The sequence below is a fragment of the Hypanus sabinus genome, chromosome X1 (genome assembly GCF_030144855.1).
Source record: "Hypanus sabinus isolate sHypSab1 chromosome X1, sHypSab1.hap1, whole genome shotgun sequence".
Lineage (NCBI taxonomy): Eukaryota > Metazoa > Chordata > Chondrichthyes > Myliobatiformes > Dasyatidae > Hypanus > Hypanus sabinus.
Genome location: NC_082738.1, coordinates 19,204,494 through 19,232,086, shown reverse-complemented (window position 1 = coordinate 19,232,086; position 27,593 = coordinate 19,204,494). Strand labels below are relative to the sequence as shown.

Here is a 27,593-nt window from a genome sequence, read left to right as displayed (position 1 = left end):
TAATCCTACTTCTCTGACTTATGTACAGTCATTTTTCTGCTTGCAAATTTGTAACTATTTTAACTCCTGCACAATTGAAATAGATACCACAGGAAGGCAAAGAAGAATGTATGGGTCTTTTCTCAGGTTGTCATGCTGTGACAAGTGGCGGGGCACAAGGATCAGTGTTTGGGCCTCCACATCAATGATTCAGCTGAGGAGACCAATTGTCATATTCGCTGACGATACAATCTAGGTGGGTTCGATCTAAGGTTGAGGATGTAACTTGGTTTCAAGGGGTTACAGGCAAGCTCTCTGAACGGGCAAAGACATAACGTGGAAATCTGTGAAGTTATCAACTGATGCACACAACAGAAAAGCAGAGCATTTTTAATGAAACTGTTGATGTTTAAAGGGGAGATGAAGCACATTTTTTTACCCAGAGGGTCAGAATTAGAATCAGCTTTATTATCATTGGCATATGTTGTGAAATTTGTTGTTTTATGGGAGCAGTACAGTGCAGTATAAAATAGAAAATAAATTACAATAAGGAATATAGATAGAAACTAAGTAAGTAATGCAAAAATAAATTAAGAGTAGTGAGGCGGTGTTCAGATACCTGATGATGGAAGGGGAGAAACTGTTCCTAAAACTTTGAGTGTGCGTCTTCAGGCTCCTGTACCTCTCCCCTGATGTTAGTTATGAGAAGAAGGCATATGAGAAGGTGGTAAGGATCCTTAATGATGGGTGTCACCTTTTTGAGGTATTGCCATTTGATCTTGTCCTCGATGATGGGGAGCCTAGTGCCCATGATAGAGCTGACTCAGTTTACAACCCTCTGCAGCTTTTCCCAGAAAGGGATCTTTCTGCCTGAAAGGGTGGTGGAGGCAGCAACCTCAATGACATTTAAACAAAACTTGGATGTCACTTGTTAGGCTTCAGAGCTTGCTGGAAGGTAGGATTAACCTGGAGTACTTCTTTCGGGCAAGATCACATTGACCCAAGAGCCCTCCTTTCCTGGCATAAACTTTCTGTGATCCGATTTTGGTGCTTAAATTTCTGCAGCAGAACTTGAACGCACAACCAGAGTTGCTGAGCTGGCAAGGTATTAGGAGGGGTGGGGAAATCCTTTTCACCCTGTGCAACCTCATTTCAGAAGGGCAGGCCAGTCTCTAATCAGGGTACCAGCTCAGAATGACAATGCGGCATGTGGTGTTAACCTTCAGCTCGAAAATGAACCATCAGCAAAAACCCTGCATGGGTTGCTTGAGGGCTGGGTCTTGTTCAGTCTGATTCAGCGCCTTGCATGTCGAGGCAAGCGGACTGTGTGAAGTCTACAAGGCGGTGTGAGACAAGTGACTGCGGAGGGCAATTCTATCATTATAGCTGAATTGACTTTATCTAGCAGCAAAACTTGATTACTTTGCATACAGCTACAGATGAAGTGAAATAGCTTTGGCACATGTGTGATGAAATTTGAGAAGTCATAGATGCGGTCATTTACTTTGAGGACTCATTCAAATGTTGGTTATTTTACATTAGTGTTCTTTATATTTGAAAGCTCAAGTCTCGGCTAGTAGACTGCGGCATAGAAAGCATCCTGTCTGGGTGTACCACAGCTTGGGATGGCAGCTGCTCTGCATGAAGCTGCACAGAGTTGTGGATACAGCTCAGCATATTACAGAAATCAGCCTCCCCTCCATGGACTGTCTATACTTCTCACTGCCTCAGTAAAGCAGCCAACATAATCAAAGACCCCCCCACCCACCCCGGGCATTCTCTCTTCTTCCCTCACCCATCGGGTGGAAAATACAGAAGCCTGAGAGCACGTACTACCAGGCTCAAGGTCAGATTCTACCCTGCTGTTGTAAGACTATTAGATGGTTCCCTACAACGATAGGATGAACTCTTGACTTCACAACCTACCTCATTATGACTTTGCTCCTGCACTGCATTTTCCCTGTAACTATAACACTTCATTTTGCATTCTGTTATTGCTTTACCTTGTTCTGCATCAATGCACTGTGTAATGATCTGATTTGTATGAACAGAATGCAAGACAAACTTTTCACTCTGTCTCAGTACGTGACAAAGATTTTTATTTATTGAGATGCAGAATAGTTCCTTGAGTCCCTTCAAGCCATGCCACCCAGCAATCCCCCGATTTAATCCGAGCCTAATCACAGGACAATTTACAATAACACATTAACCTACCAATCTTTGGACTGTAGCGGAGCACCCGGAGGAAGCCCATGTGGTCATGGGACGAACATACAAACTCCTTACAGGCAATGGCAGGAATTGAACCCGGGTCACTGGTTCTGTAAAGCCTTGTGCTAACCACTACGCTGTCACGCCATGATAATAAACCTATTCCAATCCCAATGGATAAGCTTTCTTCTATGTAGACTTTTTCGAAAGGCTACTTTGAAGAAAGTAACTCTTCCGAGCATGGTTTTGCCAGCTTGAAATTCAGCTTCTTCTCACTAAGCAAAAGCCAAAGTAAGTTTATTTTCAAAGTACGTGCACGTCACCAGACACTACATTGAGATTCATTTTCCTGCAGGCATTTTCAGGAAAATAAAGAAATATAATATAATTCATAAACAACTATACTTAAATAAAGACGAGCAACCAAAATGCAAAAGACAAATTGTGCAAATAAATAGAACACTGAAAATGGAAGTTGTAGATTCTATGGAAGTGAGTCCATAGGTTGTGAATTGGTTCGGTTTTGAGGTGAGTTATCCATGTTGGTTCAGGAACCTGATGATTGAAGGGTAATAACTGTTCCTGAACCTGGTGATGTGGGACCTATAGCTCCTGTAGCTCCTGCCTGAAGGTAGTAGCGAGAAGAGAGAGTGGGGTCTGACCAGGGTCCTATGTAGCTGCAACCTTACCTCTTGGCTCCTAAACTCAATCCCACGATTGATGAAGGCCAATGCACTGTATGCTTTCTTAACCACAGAGTCAACTTGCGCAGCTGCTTTCAGTGTCCTATGGACTCAGACCCCAAGATTCCTCTGATCCTCCACACTGCAAGAGTCCTGCCATTAATACTATATTCTGCCATCATATTTTACCTACCAAAATGAACCACCTCACACTTATCTGGGTTGAATTCCATCTGCCACTTCTCAGCCCAGTTTTGCATCCTATCAATGTCCCACTGTAATCCACAACACCCCCAACCTTTGAGTCACCAGCAAACACCCTCCACTTCCTCATCCAGGTCATTTATAAAAATCACAAAGAGAAGGGGTCCCAGAACTGATCCCTGAGGCACACTACTGGTGACCGACCTCCATGCAGAATATGACCCATCTACAACCACTCTTTGCCTTCTGTGGGCAAGCCAGTTCTAGATCCACAAAGCAATGTCCCCTTAGATCCCATGCTTCCTTACTTTCTCAATCAGCCTTACATGGGGTACCTTATCAAATGTCTTGCTGAAATCCATACACACTACATCTACTGCTCTACCTTCATCAATGTGTTTAGTCACATCCTCAAAAAAATTCAACCTCCTGATAATTCATACCCTCTAATCCAGGCAACATTCTGGTGAACCTCTTCTGTACCCTTTCCAAATTCTCCATATCTCTCCTGTAATGGAGCAACCAGAATTGCATACAAGTGGCCAAGAGTGGCCTAACCAAAGTTTGATACAACTGCAACATGACTTGCTGACTCATACGCATTGCCTTGACTGATGAAAATGAGTATGCAGACACCTTCTTTACCACCCTATCTACATGCATGGTCACCTTCAGGGAGCAATGGACTTGGACCCCAAGATTCCTCTGAACGGCAGTGCTGTTAAGAGTCCTGCCATTTACTGTATGCTTTTCCCTTACATTCAACCTCCTAAGGTGCGACACCTTACACTTGCTTAGATTAAACTCCATCTGTCATCTCTCTGCCCATATGTTGGTAAAAGGGTGTTCAATTTCTTACATAGAGAGTGGTGGGTGTGTGAAATGCCCTGCTGGGGGTAGTGATAGAGACAAATTCATTAGGGCATTTAAGAAACTCTTAGATATTCACATGGATGATAGATAAATAGAGGGCTGTGTAGGAGAGAAGCGTTAGATTATGTAAGTTAAGCTTTTGGACCATCCTACCATGAAGGACCATGTCTTACTAAAATCCATGTAGGCGACGTTCACTGCCCTACCCTCATCAATCAATGGTGTTTTGAAAAGATTTTACCAATGCAATATTCCTGAGTTTCACGCTGCTCCTACTCTGAGAAAGAAGACCACCATGCCTCCACTTGTAGATGCCCCTGGACAGACTGTTGCCTGGGAATAACCTCCCTTTGGGGAGGTGCAGCTTGTCACCAGCTCAGGAGTGGTCAAGATTGATGGCTCACTGGTGGGACCATTGTTATAGGCACACCCCGGCAACCTGGAGTACAACAAGCTAGCTCTGCCTTTCGAGTCGCTGATTTCAACCACTGCACACCCTCACGTTACCCTGCAGCAGAATTACTCTTGGACTTAGGGTTGTAGCTTTGTTCCCATGACAGGGTGGAGTGAAGTGCCCTTCAGGCCTGCTTCAGTGGCTTGCAAAGTTCTACAATGTAAATGGAAGCTTACACCATCCGATGGTGCCAACATGTCCAGAGTTCCCCACCAAGCAAAGACTGGGCAGAGGTGAACGTAGAAACCTTCCCAGTGGAAGGGAGATGTAATCAGAGAACCAGTCCCCATGTACTCATGTTGCCTGTCAAATACAACAAGAAGTGGGTTGGGAAAAGGTCAAGAACATGGCCTCTCAGCCTGCTATGTTTGGAAAAGGCTTTGGAGAATATCAGTTCACTTTGAAATATCTCTTCATTACAGATCAATCAGATCAAACCTGTCTTCACCTTCTCTGGCACTGAGATCCAGTTCAGATCTTAGGGATGATTTGCAGTAAAGATAAAGATTTGCCAGTGTTTGTTGCCCATTTTGGGGAGTCTGGTGGAGAGCCAGCAGGGCTGTATTATGACTGTGCTTTAAGGTGAGCAATTTGATCAAATGACAATGAAGAAAGGTGTAAGTGAAGCTGATTCTGAAGTGACCTTCTCAGTCACTTATGTCATTGATCATAGAGTACTGCAGCTTGAAAACAGGCCCTTCAGCCCATCAAGTCTATGCTGATCACCAGCCACTCATTTACACTAATCCTACTTTAATCCCATTTTAGTCTTCCCACATTCCCATCAACTGCCCCCCAGATTCTACCCCCCTCCTACACACTTGGGGCAAGCTGTAGCAGCTAACCTGCACGTCTTTGGGATTTGGGAGGAAACCAGAGAATCTGGGGTAAACTCATGCAGTCACATCCAACTCCACAAGGACAGTGCCTGAGGTGTGGATCGAACCTATGTCTGATGCTAGGAGGCTGTGTCTCCACCATCTCCATTGCTGCACTGCCCTAAAGGATATGCAACTGGCAGAGTTACATTGAGGATGCTCAGTGAATAGGTGGGGAGGGGGGAGTCCATAAGACATAGGGGCAGAATTAGGCCATTCAGCCCATCAAGTCTGCTCTGCCATTCAATCATGGCTGATTTAATTCCCTCTCAACCCCATTTTCCTGCCTTCACACCATAACCTTTGACACCCTTACTAATCAAGAACCTATCAACCTTCATTTTAAATATACCAAATGATTTGGCCTCCACAGCTGCCTGTGGCAATGAATTCCATAGATTCACCATTCTCTGGCTAAAAAAATTCCTCCTCATCTCTATTCTAAAGGGATGTTCCTCTATTCTGAGGCTGAGCCCTCTGGTCTTAATTCTCCCACTATTGGAAGTATCCTCTCCACGTCCACTCTAACTAAGTCTTTCAATGAGATCCCCCACATTCTTCTAAATTCAAATACTCTTCATGCATTAACCCTTTCATCCGCAGGATCATTCCTCTGAACCCTCTCCAACACCAGCATATGCTTTCTTAGATATGGGGCCCAAAACTGGTCACAGTACTCCAAATGTGGTCTGACAAATGCCTCTGGCCCAGAAGGGATTGTGCTCTAATTGATCCAATTCCTGACTTTAATGTACACCTTGTACTTTTCTTGCTTCAAGGGGAAATTTGTTCTGTTTTGAAAGTGACAGGCACAATACCATAGTATCTGCAGACACACATTAAATACATTTTTTCTTAATATAAAAGCAACTTGTCAACATCAAATTTTCAGCAAGTTACAAAAATCTTATTTTAAGTATATTTTAATTCAATTTTGTTATAGTTTAAGACCTCTCCTAAAAAAAAACACTGAGGTACATAGATTTTTGTTGGATTATTGTTGCCATCCTCTGCAGAGTCAGAGGCTGAGAGAAGACCTGATGGAATTTGTAGAGTTATGAGAGGCAGAGATAAGGTAGATGTGTCAGGTACTAAAGGATATACATTTAAGCTGAGAGAGGGAAAGTTGAAAGGAAATGTTTGGATTTTCATGAGGAATTTCATTATTCAGAGACCACAGTCTGTGTGAATTGAAAATAACATTTCCTGCTCACTGACAATCAACACTGGTGCACCATCTATAAATTTGCCGATGACACAACTATTGTTGGCAGAATTTCAGAAAGTGACAAGGAGTCATACATGAGCGAGACAGATCAGCTGGTTGAGTGGTGTTGCAACAACAACTTTGCACTCAATGTCAGTAAGACCAAAGGATTGATTGTGGACTTCAGGAAGTTGAGGGAACACATACGAATGCTCATAGAGGGATCAGAAGTGGAAAGGGTGAGCATTTTCAAGTTCCTGAGGGTCTATCCGGGGCCCAACATATCAATGCAATTACAAAGAAGGCACGACAGCAGCTATATTTCATTAGGAGTTTGAAGAGACTTGGTGTGTCACCAAAGACTTACAAGTTTCTACAGGTGTACAGTGGAGAGCATTCTAACTGGTTGCATCAGTCTGGTATGGAGAGGCCACTGCACAGGATCAGAAAAAGCTACAGACAGGTGTAAACTCAACTACCATAGGCACTAGCATCAGAAACATCTTGAAAAGGCAATGCTCAAAAAGGTGGCATCCATTATTAAGGACCCCTATCACCCAGGACATGACCTCTTCTCATTGGTAAAATCAAGGAGGAGGTTCAGGAACCTGAAGACACACACTCAACATTTCAGTAACAGCTTCTAAATTGAATTTAGTTTGAATTGACTTTATTTCTTACGTGCTTCACATATGTGAGGAGTAAAAATCTTTACGCTACGTCGCCGTCTAAATGTGCAACGTGCAATCATAGTAATTTATAATAAATAGAACAGTCAATGTTCTATGTGTGGATTGATGCAGGTTGACTCTGTGGTTAAGAAGGCATATAGTGTATTGGTCTTCATCAATTGTGGAATTGAATTTAGGAGTCGAGAGGTAATGTTACAACTTTATAGGACCCTAGTCAGACCCCACTTGGAGTATTGTGCTCAGTTCTGTTCGCCTCACTACCTGAAGGATGTGGAAGCCATAGAAAGGGTGCAGAGGAGATTTACAAGGATGTTGCCTGGATTGGGGAGCATACCTTATGAGAATAAGTTGAGTGAACTTGGCCTTTTCTTCTGGAGCGAAGGAGGATGAGAGGTGATCTGACAGAGGTGTACAAGATTATGAGTGGTATTGAGCATGTGGGTAGTCTGAGGCTTTTTCCCAGGGCTGAAATGGCTGCCACAAGAGAACACAGGTTTAAGGTGCTGGGGAGTAGGTACAGAGGAGATGTTAGGGGTAAGTTTTTTACTCAAGAGAGTGGAGAGTGCGTGGAATAGGCTGCTGGCAGCAGTGGTGGAGGTGGATATGATAGGGTATTTGGTACACCAAATAGATAGATATTTGTTAGATTAGATAGATAGATTTGGTACACCAAATAGTAGATAGGTACATGGAGCTTAGTAAAATAGAGGGCTATAAGTAAGCCTAGTAATTTCTAAGGGAGGGACATGTACGGCACAACTTTGTGGGCTGAAGGTCCTGTGTGGTGCTGTAGGTTTTCTGTGTTCTAATGTAACATAGAAATACAGTCAAATCAGTATAAGTTCATCAGTCTGATGGCCTAGTGATAGAAGTTGTCCCGGACCCTGTTGGTCCTGGCTTTTATGCTACGGTACTGTCTCCTGGATAGAATAGACCGTGGTTGGGGTGACTCGGGTCCCCAGTCATCCTTCGGGCCCTTTTTTCACACCTGTCTTTGTAAATGTTATGACTAGTGGGATGATCACAGCTACAGATGCGCTGTGCTGTCCGCACCACTCTCTGCAGAGTCCTGCGATTAAGGGAGGTACAGTTCCCATACCAGGCAGTGATGCAGCCAGTCAGGATGCTCTCAATTGTGCCCCTGTAGAAAGTCCTTCTGAATGGACAGTGAACCCATGAACATTATCTCACTATTTTTCCCTATCTTTTTTGCACTACTTATTTAATTTAATTTTTATGTATACTTATTATAATTTATAGATTTTTAAAAATTATTATGCATTGCAATGTACTGCTGCCATGAAACAATAAATAACAATAGATTTCACAGTGATTCTGAGGGTGGTGGCAAGTACAATGTTTTTAAAAATTCCGGTAACGGAGGGATATGGATCATATGCAAGCAGAAGGGTTTGAGTTTGATTCAGCATTGTATTGAGAGCTTTGATCACTCATGGGAAGCAAGTGTGGAGCCAATGATAGCAGAATTTAGATTAATGTTCAGAGGAGAAAATAAAGGATTTAGTTGCCTGACTACATATTTCCCTGTAATAAATCAACTGTTTTAGCTCTCCACAGTGTTTGCAATTTGCACCAGGGTTCCAAATGGTGTAATCCTCCAAATTAAATGGTCTGTCATTTCTCATGCACCCTCCCAATCGAAGCACTTTCTATGGAATGTGCTGGCAGAAACCCGCCGGTGCTTCATTGGAAATGTCTTGCAAATGCTACACCCTCTCTGCATGCAGGTATTAACATGAATGATCAGCTAATCTATCTTATTTGAGGAATTACTTTCCTGAGACAGGGAGGGACTTTGGCTAGAACATCAAGAGAAATTGACATTTTCTTATGAGGTATCTCACATCTGCCTGAAGCTGTAGGGAGAGATGGACAGTGCCCTAGTTTAATTCTGCAGCCAAAGATGACATGCCTGACACTGCAGCATTACCTCCCAAGTGCACCTAGTCAGGGTAATTGGCTTGAGCTACGATGCAGGACTTTGAATCCACCATCTTGTAAACCTGATAGCAACACATTCTTGCTCTGACACCAACACACAGCAGCTAAGGAGTTCCATTGCAGAAACTGGAGACACTATTGATTTTGCAGATGCTGCAAATCTAGAGCAATGCACACAAAATGCTGGATGAGCTCAGCAGGTCAGGCAGCATCTATGGAGGGAAATGTAGAGTTGATGTTTCGGACTGGGACGCTTCACCAGAATCCAGATGAAGGGTCTCGACCAAAAGTGTCAGCTGTCCATTTCCCTCCACAGATGCTGCCTGACCCGCTGAAGCCCTCCAGTGCTCTGTGTATGGCACATTGCAGAAACTTCATCTGAAGTTGGAAAACCATGATTGCCGAAATCCAAGCTTGGGTATGGGAAAAGGAAGACTTCTCAGATAATTCTTTTGTTACGAAATACAGTAGATCAAGTTATGTAGAAAAAGGTAGACTGAAATCTGAGAATCTCTGGATTTTTTAAAATTACACTTGTGTTTGAACATTGGTGCTTGAAAGACTTGGAGCTCCAGCAAGTATTTTCAGTGAAAGTTAAGTTTGAAGTACAACTATGTTGTACAGCCCTTCCTCAGGAGCCCTTAAGTTTTCACCTAGTTTTTTCACCTTTTATCCAGTCTAAACACAAATAATCAGGCCTGCACATACTAAGCCTCACATCACCAACACTACCAGTTAACTTGAGTTCAAGACCAAGGATCTGATTGTGGACTTCAGAAGGGTGAAGTCAGGAGAACACACACCAGTCCTCATTGAGGGGTCAGCAACTTAAAGCTGCGCATCAGCATCTTAGAGGATCTACCCTGGGCCCAACACATTGATGCAACCACAAAGAAGGCATGCCAGCATTTCTATTTCATTGGGAGTTTGAGGAGATTTGGAGTGTCACCAAAATCTGCAGCAAATTTGTACAGATGTAAGGTAGAAAGCATGTTGACTGGTTGCATCTCCGCCTGGTACGGAGGCTCCAATGCGAGTGGCTGAAGATGGTTATAGACTCAGTCAGCTCCATCATGGGCACAAGTCTCCCCAACATTCAGGACATCTCAAAAAGGCAGCCAAGATGTTTCAGAGGGATCTTATCAAACAGAATTAGCCTCGGAGCTATCCAAAGAGGTATTGGAACAGACAGAGCATCTTCGAGTCATACCCTTCAGCCCTCGAAGCCCATGCCAATCATCAGCCACCATTCTACATTGATCCTACACTCATCCCATTTTATTCTCCCCACACTGGCCGAATCGAAGGTGGTAATGAATCAGCATACAGGAGGGAGATTGAAAATTTGGCTGTGTGGTGTCACAGCAACAACCTCTCACTCAATGTCAGCAAGACCAAGGATTCATTATTGTCTTCAGGTGAGGGAAACCAGAGTCCATGAGCCAGTTCTCATTGGAAGATCAGAGACGGAAAGGATCAGCAACTTTAAAATCCTGGGTGTCACAATTTCAGAGGACCTGTTGTGGACCCCACACATAAATGGAATTGCAAAGAAAGCATGGCAGCGCCTCAACTTCCTCAGGAGCCTGCGGAGATTCGGCACAACATCCAAAACTTCAACTAACTTCTATAGATGTGAAGTGAAGAGGATGTTGACTGGCTGCATCACAGACTGGTATGGAAACACCAATGCCTTTGAACAGAAATTCCTACAAAAAGAAGTGGATACAGCCCAGTCCATCATGGGTAAAGCCCTCCCCACCACTGAGCACATCTACATGAAACACTGTCACAGGAAAGCAGCATACATCTTCAGGGATCCCCACCACCTAGGCCGTGCTCTCTTCTCACTGCTATCAGGTAGAACTTCAGGAACAGTTACTACCCCACAACCATCAGGCTGTTTAATAGAAGGGGATAACCACACTCACTTGCCCCATCATTGTAATGTTCCTACAACCAATTACCTCACTTTACAGACTCTTTATCTTGTTATCTCATCTTCTTGTTACTTATTGCTATTTATTTATATTTACATTTACACAGTTTGTTGTCTTCTGCAGAGGGTTGATCTTTCATTGATCCTGTTAGAGTTACTATTCTATAGATTTATTGAGTATGCCCACAAGAAAATGAATCTCAGGGTTGTATATGGTGACATATATGTACAGTGATAATAGATTAATTTTGAACTTTGATCTCCTCTACAGATTCTACCACTCACCTACACACTAGGGGCAATTTACAGCAGCCAATTAACCCACTGACCTCCCTCCTCATTTCCTGGGAGGGAATGAGAGTACCCGGTGGAAACATGGAGAAGGTGCGAGCTCCACGGAGAGGATTGAACTCAGGTCACGTGAGCTGCGAGCCAGTCTCTCTGCAGGTTATGCCACTGTGCTGCCTTAGTGGAGGTGGAAACGCAGAGGCCTGGGAGAGTGAAAAGCAGAAGCTGGGCCTTCAGCAGCTTAAATTATGTCCAGCTAATTGCCTGTGTGTAAAACCCAAGAGATGCAAGGACCTTGGGAACTGAGGAGTGTAGAGATTTAAGGAGATTATAGGACTGGAAGAGATCATGGAGACCAGGAAATGCAAGGGTGTAGAAGAATTTAAAAACATAAATGGGAATTTTAAAACGGAGGTATTACTTAACTGGGAGTTATCTGACTCTGTAATGGTGAGTGAATGGGATGCAAATTAGTGCATGGGCGTAGTTTCGGATGTGCAATGGAATAGTGGGGGAGGTGGGAGATATCTAGAGTACTCAAGTGCAGATATAGGGGTGAATTTTGCAAGTGGGTGTCAATAGTACTATATAGAGCCAGATCTGTTTTTTTGCTGTTCCTTTCCACACCTTGTGGCATCAGCCGGCAACCTTGCCATTTCTGTCTGTTTTTTACAAGATGAACTGCACTTTCTCAATCAGGCTACAGCAACTGCACCCCCCCCCCCCCCGAGCCCACTATCTCTGTCCCAAGGAGGATAAGGGCAGAGACACGAGGAGACACTTCTCCCTGTAGTTCCCCTTCAATCCACACACCATTCTGAATTGCAAATCTGTTGTCATTCCTTCATTGTCACTGGGCCTAAGATCCTGTTGTCAACACCACTGAGGGAGCACCTTCACCAGGAGGCTCAAGGGAGCGCACCACCACCTCCTGAAGGGTAATTAGGGATGAGCAATAAGTACTGGTCTTGCCGTGTCTTGAAAAATGTACAAACAGATAAATAAAAAGAATAAAGCAATAAAAATGTAACACACCATGTAAAGCACATTTGGTATAGACCTGAGTCCAGTTTAACATTGAATGCATTGTGATTAGCTTGTCAAATTCTTGTCTGGTTGTGTTTAAACGTGTTCCTCTTTTCACTTCACGAGACAATAGCTTATTCACAACACCTTGCCTTAAGGGGCTTTTGCTATAGATCGCTGCTGTTTATTGTATCCACGCCCTGTGAGGAAACGTGTTTTAAGCAGTTATTGGCTACCCTAACTAGTTTGGGAACATTCCTCAGAAACAGTGATTCAGTGTATTTATATCAAGAGTCGAGTTACTACGAGAACAAGTTGGAAATGATTCTGAATCTACTCCCAACCCACTGAATACTTTCAATGTTTTATGATTTGCTTTACAAAATCTGACCATCCTGAGTTTAAAAATGTGAACGTCGAAGTGTTCAGCTTCTGTGTGAAAGGAGCAGATGTGCTCCATTGCCATAGCAATTTCATTATGCTCTCTGCTTTGTGGTTTCTGGCTTCTCGGACATGATGTGCAAGGAAACGGGGCTGAGGTAAAAGATTAGTTGTAAGCTTTATTGAATGGGGGACCTGGCACAAGCACTAGAAGCTCTCACAATTATTTATTTTTCCTTTAGTTCTGAAACTCTCTTACAAGGAAATCTATTAAAGTGCAGCAGTATCAATTTCATAAGCCAAGCTACTGACATTTAATTTGTTTATGGTACCATGATAGGGTGCTTCAAAGGCTTAAATTTTCCTTGGGGCGGTGCGGTAGCGTAGTGGTTAGAACAATGCTTTACAGGACCAGTGACCCGGGTTCAATTCCCACCACTGCCTGTAAGGAGTTTGTACGCTCTCTCTCTGAGAAAACCACATGGGTTTTCTCTGAGTGCTCCGGTTTCCTCCCACAGACCAAAGATATATTGGTTAGTAGGTTAATTGTTAGAAGGGCTTGAAGGTAACCAAAATGGAGAATGAAAAGAGTGAGAAGGAGGGAGGCGGAGAAATTATCAGTAGTTAGAGGCCTTCAGGTTGGGCCTGCTAAATTCTTCCAACAAATACATAATTTTTGCCCTTTAGTCATTACCAGTGTCAAGGGAGGGGTGTTAGCTCTTTGAGTTAGCAGAAGCATCAGGCACACCCAGGACAAAAGGCAAATTTCATCTTTAGCTTAGAGGCAAGAGTGCAACTTGAAGAGTGGTTCACTTGAAACTATGAGGCAGAGGGTTGTGGGGTTCAGACCAACTCCAGAACCTAGCCTGTGATCTATGCCGGAGATGCACTGTTGGAGACGCTGTTTTTCAGGTGGAACAATACACCCAGGTCCTGGCTGTTCGCTGTGTAGACTGCACCGGAGGTCACGATCAAAACTTGGCTCGCTGGAGGAACTCAGTAAGTCAGGCAGCATCAATGGAGGGGGATAAACAGTTGAAGTTTTGGGTCGAGACCATTGCTCTCCCAATCTCTCTTTCCGTGGCCAATGCACTTTATTGTCTGTCTGCATTGCACTTTCACTGTAGCTGTAACTGATTCAAGTTTAGTTGTCACGCGTACGTCAAAACACATAGTGAAATGCATCATTTGCGTTAACAGCCAACACAGTTGGGGATGTGCTGCGGGCAGCCTGCAAGAGTTACCACACTTCCTAGCTCCATCATAGCTCTGCAGATCAACACAGAACACAACAAAACATAACAACGGCTGAACAAGCCACTTTCCCCCCGCCACACACCCACCCACACACAGACAATCCTCCAACTGTTACTAACACCCCAACTTCTGCCATCTCCAAAGGGATCCCACCACTAAACATATCTTTACCTCCCCACCATCCCACTCCCTCCATGACTCCCTTGTCCATTCATCCCTCCCCACTCATCTCCCTCCCAGCACTCACCCTAGCAAGCAGCAGAAGTGCCACACCTGCCCCTACACCTTCTTCCTCACCTCTATCGAGGGCCTCAAGCAGTCTTTCCAGGTGAGTCAATACTTCGCCTGTATAGCTGTTGGGGTCATCTGTTGTGTCTGGTGCTTCTCTGCAGTGATGAGACCCATTGTAAGTTGGGCGACCGCTCCATCGACTACCTCTGCACCATCTGCCGCAAGAGGCACTTCCCAGCGGCTAAACCTTTTAATTCCCTTTTCGACATGTCGATCTATGGCCCCCTCTTGTGCCAAGATGAGGCCACCCTCAGGGTGGAGGAGCAACACATTATATTCCATCTGGATACCCTCCAACCTGCTGGCATGAATATCGATTTCTCCTTCCGGTGAACAAAATTCTGCCCCGCCCTCCTCTATTCCCCACTCTGACCTTTTACTTCTCACCTGCCTATTACTTCCTCCTGGGTTCCCTCCTCCTTCCCTTTCTCCTATTGTCCACTCCCCTCTCCTCTCAGATTCCTTCTCCTCCAGCCCTTGACCTTTTCCACCCACCTGGCTTCACCTATCACCTTCCAGCCTCCCCCACTGATTAATTCTGGCATCTCCCCCTCCAGTCTTGAAGAAGGGTTTTGGCCCGAAATGTTGACTATTTAAGCATTTCCATAGATGCTGCCTGACCTGCTGAGTCCCACCAGCATTTGTAGGTGTTGCTTGGATTTGGATGTGGCATAGTCTGTCTGGATGGCACACAAACATATATCTTTCCACTGTATCATGGTAGATGTGGCAATACTAAACCAATACTAATACCAAATACCAAAGTGATTGAGGGGGCAGCACCTTGCGAGAGCTCTTCCAGGACACGTGGTTCAACGTGGAACTGTATGTACGTCCACAACTCCATGTGTCATTAGATGGCACTGTTGTACCATGCAACTGGTCATGCACATCCTTGTGGGAGGGTAATGTTGTTGAGTTCCTCCCTCACAGGCTGGCAATTGGTTTCTCAACAGGATCACCTTACCTGTCAGTCAGATTGATAGATGACTAAATTTTACCAATTAAATGGAAATCGCTGCAGGGGACATAAAAGTGGGAGGTGCTATTGATGGTGAAGAAGGTTATTCTAGGGGGACCTAGATCAGTTAGGGAAGTGGGCTGAGGAGTGGCAAATGGATTTCAATACAGAGAAGTGTTAGATGATGCATTTTGAAAAGTTAGTCCAGTGGCTGGTGAATGGCAGTGCAATGGGATAGAGAGATCTAAGTGTACAAGTGCAAAGTTCATTGAAAGTGGTGTCACAAGTAGACAGGGTGGTGAAAAAGGTGGATTTCATTGGTAACATCATCTAGGAATTGGGATATGTTGCAGTTACACAAGTTGTTGGTTTACGCAAAGTACTGTTATAGAAAAGGTGTGGTTAAAGTGGAAAAAGTGCAGAAAAGATTTATGAGGATGTTGCCATGGCTAAAGGGTCTGAGTTAAAGGGAGAAGTTGGCCAGGCTAGCTCTTTGTTCCTTGGAACGTAGAAGGTGACCTTATAGAAATGTTTAAAGTTATAAGAGGCAAGATAAGGAGGATGGTAATAGTCTTTTCTTGGGTACATTTAAAGCAGAGGTTGATAGGTACTTGTTTAGCATGGGCATGAAAGGTTATGGGGAGAAGGTAGGGGGAGCAGGGAAAGATTTAAAAGGGACCTGAGAGGCAACTTATTCACTCAAAGGATGTGGTTGAGGCAGGTAGAGGAGTATCATTGAAGAAGCTCTTGGATAGGTACATGGAGGGGCACAGCTTTGAGGGTTTTGGGCCAATTGTAGTAAGTTGGGAGCTGCTGGATGGGTACCATGTGACTGGATGGGCTGAAGGGCCTGCTCTATGACTCTGTGCCCCCCAAACAGGAAGGTGACATGTCGACTTTCAGTGTAGTTTAACTAATCTACAACTTGTTGACAGTTGTTCAATGAAATGGTTGCTTTATTTTCCGAATTATTCCATAACAGTACAAAGTAATTACCACGTGGAAAACATCTGCTAAAGGGCTCCTCGCAGCTTTGTTAACAAGCTCTCATGAATTATTAGTCTGTGTTGAGGTTTTCATCACCAGAATGACATGTCCATGGTAAATAATCCTCCAGCACTATACTGCCAGTTGCATCTTTTTAAAATCTGCTTTTGCCGGCTAATTGCAAAAATGCAGCACGTGGTTATGCAACAACACAAGAACTTGGCTTAGATAAATCCAGTTGTGAATTATGGAGTAGGAGACATACTAAATTATTCAATTAAGAAATTTTTAAAAATGCTCCAAGCTGTTTCCTCTCCCTCATTCCCATCCCATACACTCCAGGCCCTCAGTCCTACCCTTTCCCTTTATATCCATATCCCTCCCTGTCCCCAGCCCCTTCTTATCCACACTATTCCCAATCCATTTTCTTCCCCTTTCTATCTACACTTCTCCCCCTCCTCATCTGCTCGTCATCTGCATTTCATTCCTCACCATCTGCTTTCTCCTCATCCACACACCTTCCCTTTCACCATTCCCTTTCCAGCCACCCCCTCCCCATCCAAATTCTCAGCCCTCCCCTTGCACATTCTCAACATCTCCCCATCCCCATTCCAGCATTTCCCCACCCTAAGCTCACCCCTCCCCATTCGTAAATTCCCCCCTTCCACCTCCCCTCCATATTCTCACACTTGTTTCCATTCCCTCCCCCTATGCTCCCCTATGCTATCCTCCTCCCCATTCTGCTACCCTCTCTCCATTCCTTGGATCTCATCCTGATTTCCTCCTTCAAGATCTTAACCTCTTTCCAACTCTTTTCCCTTCCCATTCCTTATTTTTCCCTCTCCCTGTTAAATCCCCCCGGAAACTGGAGCACCTGGCAGAAAGCTACATGGCCACAGGGAAAATGTGCAAACTCCACATAAGCGGGTAACATCAGAGGTCAGAACTGAACTTGGGGCACCTGAGTGGTGAAGACGCAGCTCTACTATCAATCCTCAATCTTGACTCACCACTGCCACCTCATTTGAATGCCCCCCTTTTATTCCTACCCACCCTTCCCGTCTCCCACCCCATAGATCCCTAGTATTGGATGCAGAGGTTTCCGTAAAACTCAACAATGGGACCTCCAAGAGGACCACAGCCTTGCCGTAGGATTTGGAGGCTTGTGTACCTCAATGACCCGGAGAGCGATGTTGAGCTTTAAGCTTTGTCTCTTGGTAGGGTTATCCATGCCTGACAGATCAAAGGGTAGAGGCCAGACGAGGAGTGGTCCACCAGTCCCCCAGGTTTGGGGGTTCACCTCGAGGCTAACAACCCTGACTGGTAAAACAAAATTGTTATGGAAACAGCAATGAAAAATCCTTCTACATCTGAGTGTGACGGCATTCCTGAGATCCCACCCAGGACTCGCATGACTGACAGTAGTGAAAACCGAGAGGAAGCTACTGACATGATGAAGGAAACCCTGAGCACCACCAGAGATGGAGGACCTTCATTACTGCCCTAAATGCCAACAGCACAACGGGTAGTGCTGCGGCCACTGCCTGGATTTGAGAGCATGCATGCAACAATGGGAGCATCCATTATATTTAGTCTTTTTCTTGGCTTCTGACTCCAATCCCACCACCAAGCCATTGCCCCACTTCTTCCCTATCCACACCTCCAAAACAGACTGCACTAGAGGGCAGCATTTGAACCTGGGCCACTGGAACTATGAGGCAGCAGCTGTAACAGCTGGGCCACTATGTGGTCCAATATACTGTCATACAGTTATAGAGTTGTACAGCATAGAAACAGGCCCTTCGGCCCTATTTGTCTCTGCCAGCCATCATCCCTATCTACACTATTCCCATGTGCCTGCACTTACTTCAAATCTCTTTATGCCCGACTGATTCAAATACCTGTCAGAGTTTTTCAAATATTGTTACTATTATGATATCTTCTAATATACATAGATAGTTGTACTTTGATAATTACTAATTTGCATTAAATTGGCTTTATCTGGGACCTTGAAAGTGCCAAAACAAATCTGATGATTACTGTTTGCCTACCCCATGCTTTTCCATTGTTCTTTGAAACAGGTGAAGCACTCAGTCAAACCGCAAAGGAGATTGATACAAAGCAGCCAAGGACTTTTCACAGGTACTCGCAAATTTGGCAGGTAGGTGATCGGGTGAAGAAGTTTTATTTCCCAAATCCAGATGGCTGGGGAGAACTGGCTGAAGAATGGCTAGGGGGTGGAGAGAGTTTGTGTCCAAGGGGAACAGAGGAATTGTGGGCTTTCCACAAGATCACTCCAATAGGATGAAGAATCACTGGGAGTTTGTAAATCATGGAGGATGGAGTGAAGTGGAACCACCAGCAACAAATAAATCCCCAATACAATCACGTTCCATTTTGTTAGTCATGTGGCTTTGGGAAGAGGCAGCATGTGAAGCAAAAAGAAAGTCTACTAACTTTAACCCTCATAGCCATGTTGTGCTACTCTGGGCTACTGAGCTGGTTGCTGCCTACGTTGTTTCATGCCATATTCTTCAATAAACTGTGCCATACTACATCATGTTATTGCAAGCCATGCCACAGACTGGCGCTCTAGCCACCCCATGCTGTGCCACATCATGGCATGCCTTACAAAACTGTGCTGCACCCAGTGCCCTTGCCAGATGAAAGATTGCACTTTCCACCTGAACTCAGGAAAACATGTCTCCCACACTGACATTAAGAGAGTACCCACTTTCCATAGATTCTTCCAACTTAGTACACATTGAGAGCTCAGCACTTGAGTGGTAAGAATGTCTTCTTTGACATACTGATTGTGTTATGCTTTCAATAATTTCCTTATTCATATGAAAGAGACTTATTGCCAGGGGCAACAAGCCTGATGTCAGTTATGATTTAATTTAAAGGCACACCAAAATATGAGAATTATTGTGCACAAAGCACAAATAATCTCAATGGATGTTGGAATTCAAAACGTGCAAAGCTTGAAGAATGTCGAGTTTGGAAGGGAGCAGCAGACCTCATCACTTACTCAACAGCAGCCATTTTATGTATCTGCCATGCAAAATGTTCAAGTTTAGAACAACAACGACATGATGGGTTCTTATGTGCGAGGACAATAATGTAGCCCTTGTAATCAGTAGTATATTCAACTGCATGTTATTGATTCTGGTTAAATATAGTTCAATTTTTGCAAAAGAAAGACACAAGAGATTCTGCAGATACTGGAAACCTTGAACAACACACACAAAATGGAGGAACTGAGTATGTCAGGCAGCATCTATGGGGAGGAATGAAGAGTTAACGTTTTGGGCCAAGGCTTTTCATCAGGATGGTCCTGCTGAGTTCCTCCAGCACTCCATGTGTTATGCAAATAGAAACACTGCAGTGTTTTCATTTTAGAAATAGTTAAAATCTTAACATTCAAAATATCCCGAAAAGGGAGTTATTGGGTGACTTCAGTAAAATGAGGCTGAAGTATACAACGTCCTCAGTTAGTTCTAACCTGCTCATGGCCATATTTATTCTGTGCATGTTATTCTTTAATTGTGTATTTTGCCTCTGTGGCAAGCTGAATCAATTCCCAGTGTGGTGGCCATTGAAGAGATGATGTTAACATTTTAGTTAAGGGTAAGTAGCCATAAACATTGTAAAGTGTGGTGAGGAAGATGATGAAAGGAAGCATCTGTTGGGTTGGATTGTATGCATCTCCTATGACAAAGCATTCTTTAAGTTCACAAGCCAAGGAGGTCTGAACAGGAGGTGCGGTGGTCCTTGTCGAGGTTCGTCCTAAGCAATTGCAAACATAGTTTTGTGATCCCAGAATCATGGACTGATACAGACATCGAGTGCTGGTGGAAGATGTGCTCTATTTGGTCCTCTCTTCAAATCATTACTTTTGTCTTTCAAAAATATACTTTATGCATAATCTATATAGTAAATACAACCAGGACATGTCATTCATGATTTGAACCCTGAGGTGCAAATTGAAGTAGAACAAGGTAAAACAATAACAATGCAGAATAAATTGTAAAAGCTACAGAGAAAGTGTAGTGCAGGTGAATAATAAGGTGCAAATCATAATGTGAGGTCAAGAGTTCAATTTAACCTCAAGGGAGTCATTTAATAGTCTGATAACAGCAAGGCTAAAGCCATCCTTGAGCCTGGTGGTCCGTGCTTTTAAGCTTACGTGCTGTATATTCTGCCTGATGGGAGAGGGGAGAAGAGGGAATGTCTGTGGTGAATGGGGTCTTTGATTATGCTGGCTGCTTTACTGAGCAGTGGGGTTTGTAGACACAGTCCATAGAGGGGAGGCGGACATTGGTAGAAAAAGGGAGGAGGTCCTGAAGAGAGAATTCAGGGAGTTGGGTAGGAAGGACCTCCAGGGTAGTAATCTCAGGATTGCTGCCTGTTCCACGTGCTAACTAGCGCAAAAATAGCATGATCAGGAGTATTAATGTGTGGCTGAGAGACTGGTGTAGGGGGCAGGGCTTCGGGTTCCTGGATCATTGGGGCCTCTTCTGGGGGAGATACGACCTGTACAGAAAGGAAGGGTTACACCTGAACCCAAAGGGGTCCAATATCCAAGCGGGCAGGTTCAATAGAGCTGTTAGGGAAGGTTTAAATTAATTTGGTGGGGATGGGAACTGGAGTGATAGGGCTGAGGAAGGGGGAAACTGAAATAAATCAAAGATAGCGTGCAACAGAGATGATAGAAAGGACAGGCAGGAGATGAGACTTAATCACAGCCAGTGGGATGAGTTACAGGGCAATAGAGGTGTGGAGCAGTTAAAACAGAAAGCAACAAATACTGGACTGGAAATGTTATATTTGAATCCATGCAGCATAAGAAATAAAATGGACGATCTTGAAATTCAGCCACAGATTGGCAAATATGACTTTGTGGCCATCTCTGAAACTTGGCTAAAGGATGGCTGCCACTGGGAGCTGAACGTCCAAGGGTATACGGTATATCAGAAAGATAGGTTAGTAGGCAGAGGGGTGGTGTGGGTCTGTGTATAAGAAATAATATTAAATCGTCAGAAAGGGATGACATAGGATCGGAAGGTATAAAGTCTCTGTGGGTTGAGTTAAGAAATGGCAAGGACAAAAGGACCCTATTGTATACAGGCCTCCAAACAGCAGCCAGGATGTGGATTACAACTTACAGCAGGAGATAGAAAAGGCGTGTCAGAAAGGCAATGTCATGATAATCATTGGGGATTTTAACATTAAAGTGGATTGGGAAAATCAGGCCAGTACTGGACCTCAAGAGAGAGAATCTGTAGAATTTCTAAGCGATGGTTTTTTAGAACAGCTTGTTGTTGAGACCACTAGGGGATTGGCTGTGTTGGATTTGGTGTTGTGCAATGATCCAGAGATGATTAGAGAGCTCAAGGTTAAGGAACCTTGAGGGAACAGTAATCACAGTATCATCGAGTTCACTTTGAAATTTGAGAAGGAGAAACTAAATTTCAAGATGTCAGTATTTCAGTGGAATAAAGGAAATTACAATGGCATGAATGAAGAACTGGCCAAAGTTGACTGGAAAGGAACACCAGCAAGAAGGACAGCAGAGCAGCAATGGCTGGAGTTTCTGTGAAAAATGTGGGAAGTGCAAGACAGATATATTCCAAATAAGAAGAAATTTTTGAATGGAAGAAGGCTACTACTGTGGCTGACAGGTGAAGCCAGAGCCAAAGTAAAAGCAAAAGAGAGGGCATACAAGGAAACCCAAGCTAGTGGAAAGATAGAGGATTGGGAAGCTTTTAAAAACTCTCAGAACAAAACTAAGAAGGTCATTAGGAAGAAAAAGATGAATTATGAAAGGAAACTGGCGACTAATGTCAAAGAAGATACTAGAAGCTTTTTTAAGTATATAAAGGGTGAAAGAGAATTGAGGGTAGACATAGGACCAATAGAAAATGATGCTGGAGAAATTGTAATGAGAGACGCAGAGATAGCAGAGGATCTGAATACGTATTTTGCATCAGTCTTCACAGTGGAAGACGTGCAGTATACCAGAGTGTCAGGGAAGTGAAGATCGTGCAGTGAAAGTTACGACTGAGAAGGTGCTCAGGAAGCTTAATGGTCTGAGGGTGGATAAATCTCCTGGACCTGATGGAATGTACCCTGGGGTCCTGAAGAAAGTGGCTGGAGAGATTGTGAAGGCATTAACAATGATCTTTCAAGAATCGATAGATTCTGGCATTGTAGTGAATGACTGGGAAAGTGCAAATGTTACTCCACTATTTAAGAAGAGTGGGAGGCAGCAGAAAGGAAACTATAGACCTGTTGGCCTGACATCAGTGGTTAGAACGTTGTTGGAATCAATTGTTAGGGATGAGATTATGGAGTACCCAGAGGCACATGACAAGAAAGGCCAAAGCCAGCATAGTTTCCTGAAAGGAAATTCCTGCCTGACTAACCTACTGCAATTTTTTGAGGAAATTACAAGCAGGGTAGACAAAGGAGATGCTGTGGATGTCATGTACTTGGATTTTCAAAAGGCCTTTGACAAGGTGCCACACATGAGGCTGCTTAGCAAGAAAAGAGCCCATGGAATTACAGGGAAGTTACTAGCATGGGTGGAGCATTGGCTGATCGACAGAAAACAGAGAGTGGGAATAAAGGGATTCTATTTTGGCTGGCTACCAGTTACCAGTGGAGTTCCACAGGGGTCGGTGTTGGGACCGCTGCTTTTTATGATGTATGTCAATGATTCGGACTATGGTATTAATGGATTTATGGCTAAATTTGCCAATGATACAAAGATAGGCAGAGGAGCGGGTAGTGTTGAGGAAACAGAGAGCCTGCAGAGAGACTTAGATAGTTTAGGGGAATGGGCAAAGAAGTGGCAAATGAAATACAATGTTGGAAAGTGTGTGGCATTGCACTTTGGTGGAAGAAATAAACGGACAAGCTATTATTTAGATGGAGAGAGAATTCAAAATGCAGAGGTGCAAAGGGACTTGGGAGTACTTGTGCAAGATATCCTAAAGGTTAACCTCCAGGTTGAGTCGGTGGTGAAGAAGGTGAATGCAATGTTGGCATTCATTTCTAGAGGTATAGAATATAAGAGCAGGGATGTGATGCTGAGGCTCTATAAGGCACTCATGAGACCACACTTGGAGTATTGTGTGCAGTTTTGGGCTCCTTATTTTAGAAAAGATATACTGACATTGGAGAGGATTCAGAGAAGATTCACGAAAATGATTCCAGGAATGAAAGGGTTACCGTATGAGGAACGTCTGGCAGCTCTTGGGCTGTATTCCCTGGAGTTCAGGAGAATGAGGGGGGATCTCATAGAAGCATTCCGAATGTTAAAAGGCCTGAACAGATTAGATATGGCTAAGTTATTTCCCATGGTAGGGGAGTCTAGGACAAGAGGGCACGATTTCAGAATTGCAGGATGTCCATTTAGAACAGAGATATGGAGAAATTACTTTAGTCAGAGGGTGGAGAATCTGTAGAATTTGTTGCCATGAGTGGGTGTGGAGGCCAAGTCATTGGGTGCACTTAAGGCAGAGATAGATAGGTTCTTGATTAGCCAGGGCATCAAAGGGTATGGGGAGAAAGCAGGAGAATGGGGATGTCTGGAAGAATTGGATCAGCCCATGATTGAATGGCAGAGGAAACTCGATGGGCCAAATGGCCTACTTCTGCTCCCGTATCTAATGGTCTTATGGACTGTTGAGGGCATCATGGAAGAGCTCAATCCTATTTTTAACTAGGTGCAATTACACCTTCCTATGCCCCTCACCACCAAGCCCGCCCAGCTTCCATTCCTTTTCCCTTTAGTCTTTGTGCTGGTCAGCTTAAGAGACACACAACTTCACTTTGCCTTCTTCTGTGGCTCAGTTGAAAGCCCTCTCACCTCTGAGACTTTGTGCAGATAGTGCAGGCTGAGGTAACGCTATGCTGTTGGAGGTGCTGTCAAACATTAAATAAAGTCACTGTGTGGCCTCTCAAAGATGCATTGTGGTTACGTTGTTAAACTAATAATTTTGTTTGGACAGCACAATGGTGTAACAAATAGAACTGCTGCCTCACAACACCAGAGACCAGGGTTCAAGCCAGACCTCTGGGCCTGTCTGTGTGGAATCTCCCTCTGTAATTGGATCCTCGATTTCCTAAACAGAAGACCACAATCTGTGCGGATTGGTGATAACATATCCTCCTCGCTGACGATCAACACTGGCGCACCTCGGGTGTGTGCTTATCCCACTGCTCTACTCTATATACACATGACTGTGTGGCTAGGCATAGCTCAAATACCATCTATAAATTTGCTGATGATACAACTATTGTTGGTAGAATCTCTGGTGGTGACGAGAGGGCGTACAGGAGTAAGAAATGCCAACTAGTGGAGTGGTGCCGCAGCAACAACCTGGCACTCAACGTCAGTAAGACGAAAGAGCTGGTTGTGGACTTCAGGAAGGGTAAGATGAAGGAACACATACCAATCCTCATAGAGGGATCAGAAGTGTAGAGAGTGAGCAGATTCAAGTTCCTGGGTGTCAAGATCTCTGAGGATCTAACCTGGTGCTAGCATATTGATGTAGTTATAAAGAAGGCAAGACAGCGGCTATACTTTATTTGGAGTTTGAGGAGATTTGGCATGTCAACAAATACACTCAAAAACTTCTATAGTTGTACCGTGGAGAGCATTATGACAGGCTGCTACTGCACAGGACCGAAAGAAGCTGCAGAAGGTTGTAAATCTAGTCATCTCCATCTTGGGTACTAGCCTACAAAGTACCCAGGACACCTTCAGGGAGCGGTGTCTCAGAAAGGCAGTGTCCATCATTAAGGACCTCCAGCACCCAGGACATGTCCTTTTCTCACTGTTACCATCAGGTAGGAGGTACAGAAGCCTGAAGGCACACACTCAGCGATTCAGGAACAGCTTCTTCCCCTCTGCCATCCGATTCCTAAATGGACTTTGAAGCTTTGGACACTACCTCACTTTTTTTAATATACAGTATTTCTGCTTTTGCACATTTTTAAAAGTAATCTATTCGATATATGTTTGTTTATTTATTATGTTTTATTTTATTTATTATTATTTTTCTCTCTCTCGCTAGATTATGTATTGTATTGAACTGCTGCTGCTAAGTTAACAAATTTCATGTCACATGCCGGTGATAATAAACCTGATTCTGATTCTGATGACTGTGTGACTGTGTCAGTTTCTTCCCACAGACCAAAGATGTGCAGGTCAGTAGGCTGTAATTGGCCACTAATTTGCTCCAGGGGTGTAGGGGAGGGTTAGAATCTTGGGAGAGTTAGAATCTTGGGGGAGTTAGCCAGAATGTGGGGAGAATAAAGTTAGTGTAAGATTGGTGGAGATGAGTAGCTGATGATAGGCATAGACTCAATGGGCTGAATGGCCTGTGTTGGGGCTGTATCTCTATTTTCAGGGACAGTTAACCTCATTTAATTATATCAATAATGGTGATGATCATGCAACAAAAAGATTTCATTGATGAACCAGAGGACAGCTCTTCCTCAACACCGTTCCCCACCTGTGGGAGACACCAAGTCTTCGGCCAAGCTCCTCAAGAAAACTCTGAGGCGCAGGTGCAAGCTCATTTCTGTGGAAAGTTACAGTAAGGAGGTTCTCTGTCTAAGCAAAACATGACTGACTTCTCTAGTGGCTGTGAGAGACACGGGGAGTTGACCACATGACTGGCTTTTGTGGGCTCTGAGTTAACCCTTCAAACCCACCCCATGTAGTTGACTCTTAATTTTCATCTGAAATAAATCACTAAGTCCCAAAATTCATATATTGTAGCAAGCCTTACCACAGAAATTCAAGATGGCAGCTCGGTAGCACCCTCTTCAAGGGCAAGGAGGTATAGCTGATAATTGTCACCTATGCACCCTTCCATGTATGGATATAAAACCGTATATCCAGCTTCCTTTTGAATCATTAGAGGTGAGAAATTGGCTGAGCTCAATCAGGGTTGCTTTGGTATTTTTTACCCCAACTAAACCTCAGAGGTGATTTTAATGAAAGACGCTGTGACCAGTGATACTCCTCTCCCTGCGTCTTAAGGAAGCATTTGAAATAGCTTGAACTTCCATTCCCCATCTCAGGGTAGCCACGCAACCAAGGAATTGAAGTGTTTGCTTTAACAAATACTTCAATTCCTTCCCCCAGGGCCCCCTTCTTCTTCCCTTTCTCCTGTGGTCCACTCTCTTCTCTTATCAGAGTCCTTCTGCTCCAGCTGTTGACCTTTCCCACCCACCTGTCAGCACACTCTTTGTGCTCAAGTAAATAAAGTATGACTGAGGAATAAGTGCAAGTTCCGTACTCCCTTTCTACTGCACTGGAGAACTGGCCTCAGTTGTGCTGTAGTGGGGTTTGAACCTGTGACCTCCCAACTGAGGAGGCGAGTGAGTCACTCACTGAACTCCTGCATCTCGCTCTAAAAGAAGCAGATTGTGTGTTCAAGATGATGATGTGGGCATGTTATAGAAACAGCTCCCCTCCCCACCCAACTGAGGAGGAGTACCAAAAAGCAATTTTTCAAGATTTAAATCGTTGAAGGCACCCTTTCTCAAATAAGCAGTGCGACCTGTTTAGACACTTGCAGAATGCTGAAGTGGCATAGCTGACAATTAGCTCAACACTCCCTTCCCTCGAGCTCCATCCTGCCCCACCCTTGTCTACAATCTACCAGAATTAATCAGACAAAAGAGTTCCAAATAATACCTCTAGTGGCAATTCTCAGGCTCTTGCTTCCCACCTCAGCATTGCAGCTGCCGAGTTTTTATAAATAATTCTCTTATTCTGCAGACATTTCACTCACTGTGTCTCAAGGCCACCTAATGACTGATGTCTGCCACACTTCATGCCCAAGCCATTATGGTGGGTATCAACGGGGTGAGGGAAGCCATTCCTACCTGGCATAACACCTTGGCAACAGCTTTGAATCCCACCTCCAGTCGAAGGTGCGGTGAAGAATGAACGTGTACAGTGCTCGCATAGGACACAGTCAAAGAACCCATGGCGGAGAGAGGGTGCAAATGGGAGGGCTTTTGATTTCTGATACCTGTTTCCCGGGCGCACTAGGCCTATACAAGGAAGAGAGTTACAGCTCAACAAGACTAGGACTGATATCCTTGTAGGGGTAGGGAAGGAGAGGTTGCTGGTGCTTTTGAGGAGGGTTTAAATTTGCTTGACAGGGGGATGGGGACCTGAGAGAAGAGTCAGGAGGGAGCAAAACTTCCATAGTTAGAATCTTAAAACGATGCTGAAGTCCCCATGGTGGTGCCTATAGATTTCAGCTGCAGTCGTCCTAAATGTTACTCC

General features: G+C 44.2%; 1 protein-coding gene across 1 annotated transcript in view; it reads left to right on the top strand.

The window, feature by feature from the left end:
- The window catches only part of LOC132384666 (RNA 5'-monophosphate methyltransferase), a 40,241-nt gene extending 27,444 nt beyond the window's left edge, over positions 1-12,797 (top strand). The window contains exon 4 of the transcript XR_009508978.1: positions 11,354-12,797. The gene's annotated coding sequence lies outside the window, so the exon portion shown is untranslated. The remainder of the gene's footprint in view (positions 1-11,353) is intronic.
- The last annotated feature ends 14,796 nt before the right edge of the window (positions 12,798-27,593 follow it).